We start from the raw sequence: 3,674 nt of genomic DNA on the forward strand, positions 1-3,674 counted from the left end.
TTTAAAATTACATATTCTACATAAAAAGTATTTAAAATCTTTCTGCTTTTAGGATGTTTTTATAAGGTTAGTTTTATATAATTTTTTTTTCAGCAAATATCAAGTAAAAGAAAGTATGTCTTTCAAAATTTCATCTAGATGTTTTACAGTTTTTCTTTTGTATACCCCTTTTCATCAAGAAATAAATTGTTTAAATAGAGACATTTGTACATTTTCTATATATGTTAAATTATTACCACAGGGATCCTGGGACCAGAGGCAGACATTCTGCCTTCCATGACCTCCTCTCCCTGGTTGGTATTAAACTGGATACAAATATTGTGCAAAGAGACAGACTTCCCAGCTAAGGAACTCCTGCCATTCCATACATTCTTTCTTATACTTGGAAAGATTCGTTTGAGGCCAACATTTGGGACTCCTTTGCATTCCTTTCCCTGGATACTTTACACACCTCTGTGCACCAAAGGAGACCTTCTCTAAGGCTCTGATGTGAAGTCCACAGCACAGCTCAGAATCGGAGCTCTGTCTCCCATCCCTTGTAGCACTCCTACATCCTCTCTTCTCTCTTCATTCTGTCTCCTGTTGAGCCATGGAATCAAATATTTATGAGGGTCTCTAAAAATAACATCAATTGCCTGTTAGAAAGTAAACAAGGAGACTTTGGTAAGTGATACATCTTACATTTTTCGGCAACAGAAGTTGAAATAAAATCTACCAGTCTGACCACTCAGTACTACTAGGACTCGGTGGTTATGGGTCAGGATTAAAAGTCTGCATGTCTCTGGGGAGCCTGTCTCTAAGACTACGGATTTGACCAACAGAAACTGCCAGGGCAGGTGACTTGGTTGCTTTGCAGCATGGCACTCTCCTGAGGATGAATTTGAGTTCTTTGGTGTCATGGGCACAGGGTTCTGGAAAGGCAGGAAGGTAGAACAGGGATGCTTCTATGGTGTGTGGGCTCTAAGCAAGTGTCCAGGTGGAGGCATACCCAATATAGCGGTCCTCATGGCCTTGAGAGCAGTTTCCAATGGAAATATAGGCTTTCCCACCAGGGTTCTCCCATCTGAGGACAGAAGGGGGAAAAGGGGGAACCAATGCCCAGAATTTTCTAAGCTCAGTGACAAAGGCAACTGGGATCTTACTGCCACCTCTGCAGATTCCAGAGCCTGCTTCACAAGGAGTGAATGGTCCATGACTTTGTCCTCTAGAAGAGGCAGTGGCAAGGCTGGGAGAGGAGGCAAAGGATTGGATTGGGTGGCTGCTCAGCATTTGGTGTTTACTGATGGCCCTCTTGCACAATTTCAAGGTAGAGTTCATTATGTTGGGTGATGATGGTACTCTTGGCAGCAAATTGCTTACAAGGTTGTGTCTGATAACTTCAGCTGAAAAGCAATCATATTCACTTTCCTGGATATCTGGGAAAAACAAATTAAAAAAAGAAAAAAGGAAGAGCAATCATCTGGGATGCAATTATAATAAATCTAATTTGTATCAGTAATTAATTAGATTAACTAATTAAATAATTAGATTAAATAGATTAAGGTTAAAATATTTCACAAAGGCTTACTCATTATGATATGCCAGACTCTCTGTTTCCTACTCTCTGTTTCCTTTGTATATGTGAAATCCCATGTTCACAGTGCTTCTTCAGGGCATGTACCTCTGCTTCTACAAAGGCTTAATTCATTATCCCAAATCAAACCATAGGTAATGCTGCAGCTAAGTCCTCCATAGAGAGGCCTGTTTGGAGAAAAGATGGACATCAATTCTCCAGTCTTGACTGGAATTCTGAGCTACCTGTTTTGTTTCCCTACTGATTAATTCCTAAATTATGAGGACTAAGGGGAAGAGAGAGGTTGGGGGCGGGGGAAAGGGATGGAAAGCTATAGACTTCAAATATCAAATAAACAAATACGGTTCAGATTTAAATTCTTGTCTCAACCTTTAATAGATTAAAGTGTCATTTTAAATTTAAAAATTTTAAGGCACAGCTGGTGGACACTGTTCAATCTGTGAAGTGAGAACAAAATTGTTGATTTTTAAAATTATGTTTTAGGATTGAAAGAAACCACAGGTCAGTCCGGCATAGTTGTGTCACATACCTGTAATTTCAGCAACTAGGAGGCTGAGGTAGAAGGAATGAAAGTTTGAGGTCAGGTGAGCAACTGAAGGAGACCCTCTCTCAAAATGGTAAAAAGCCCGGGGATGTAGCTTTGTTCCAGTGACCTGGCTTCAATTCCCAGTGCTGAAAAAGAAAAAAGGAAATATGAGCAAAGTAACAATAGTTCCTGAGACATAGTAAAACAAATAACCTTTGTAAAGGTTAAATCATTCTTATATGACCATATTATTTATTATCCTAGAAGCATAAGCCCAATGAAGAACAAATGCATAACTGTGGCCCTTTATAACATCTCCATAATGTATAAGAATTTTTCACGTTCTTCCATCAGACCCCTTTAATGGTATTTTCTTTGAGAGACAGAGTCTTCCTAAATTTCCCAGGCTTTCTAAAACTCAGCCATCCCACCTCAGGCTCCTTAATAGGTATGATTACAGGTATGGCTCACAGTTGCCTAGTTATCAGAAATTGGTTATTAAAAAAGTATTAGAAGCATATATATTTTACATCTTATAGAAACACAGGCTCCTCTGTTTAATGATCCTTTTACCTTCAATGTCAACAACTCTGCATTATTATTCACTTATGCATATTCAGAGTGCTTACCTCGGCAGTTGTTAGGAAAACAGCTACAATTATGCTATGTTCTCTCTGAAATGTAGAATTGTATAAACAAAAAGTTTACTTGAATGTAGAGTAGGGATTATTAGGGTCTAGGAAAGGGTGAGGATAAGATGGAAGACAAGTTGGTGGAAGTGACCAATGCACTCTGTATGAATGAAGATATAACATGAACCCTTTCAATGTTTGTTGTAAATATGTGTCAATAGATGAATTTTTAAAGCATACAAAAAACAAAGGTGAATAAAACTAATTTTTTTTCTCTCCTGTGGGAACAGGTGCAGAATTCTCCAGTCCTAGAGTTCTGCCTGGAAAGGGACCACAATGTGGGGGGAAATTCCCCACCTTGGGAAAGCCTGGAATAGTCAAGAACAAATCCACTTACCTAAGGGTTGCTGAGCAGGATCCTTAAAGTCACAGAAATGACTTCCTTTATGGATAGGATTGGAGACTTCTGTACAAGCACCTATCAGGTCTTGCCATCCCTAAGATACTGCAGATGAGGTCCTAGTCCCAGTAGATCAGTGCATGCAAAAGTACAGAAGAGAAGAAGAGCCTTGCTGGAGGCCACATGTGCACCCCAGGGGTGTTCCCACACCCTGCTTCTACTTTCTTGGTCTCTGAAACGCATTTCTATTCACACCTTCCTTGTTTGGGTTGAAAGGCACAAGGTGGAGTGGTGGCCAGACTGAACCTGGAATATCCAGCTATAGTAGTGTCTTAGTGTGGGCATCTTTTCCATCTATACCCTTCATTTTCTAGACCTTTAGGACGTTTTTCAAATCAAATCAGCCTCATTTGGTCTATAATATAATGAGATTTATATTAAGTGATTATAGTAATTGTGAGGGATTTTTTTTGAAAAAAATATTTATTTAGTTGTAGATGAACACACAGTGTTATTATGTACTTTTATGTGGTGCTAAGGTTT

General features: G+C 39.1%; 1 long non-coding RNA gene across 1 annotated transcript; it reads right to left on the bottom strand.

The window, feature by feature from the left end:
• Positions 1-514: 514 nt before the first annotated feature.
• Positions 515-2,333, bottom strand: LOC143403036 (uncharacterized). Its single transcript, XR_013091808.2, has 3 exons — positions 2,103-2,333; positions 1,360-1,415; positions 515-579 (listed from the first exon to the last, which is right to left on the bottom strand). It is a non-coding gene; the product is annotated as an uncharacterized LOC143403036 (long non-coding RNA).
• Between the last annotated feature and the right edge of the window lie 1,341 nt (positions 2,334-3,674).

The sequence above is a fragment of the Callospermophilus lateralis genome, chromosome 1 (genome assembly GCF_048772815.1).
Source record: "Callospermophilus lateralis isolate mCalLat2 chromosome 1, mCalLat2.hap1, whole genome shotgun sequence".
In the NCBI taxonomy this organism is placed as follows: Eukaryota; Metazoa; Chordata; class Mammalia; order Rodentia; family Sciuridae; genus Callospermophilus; species Callospermophilus lateralis.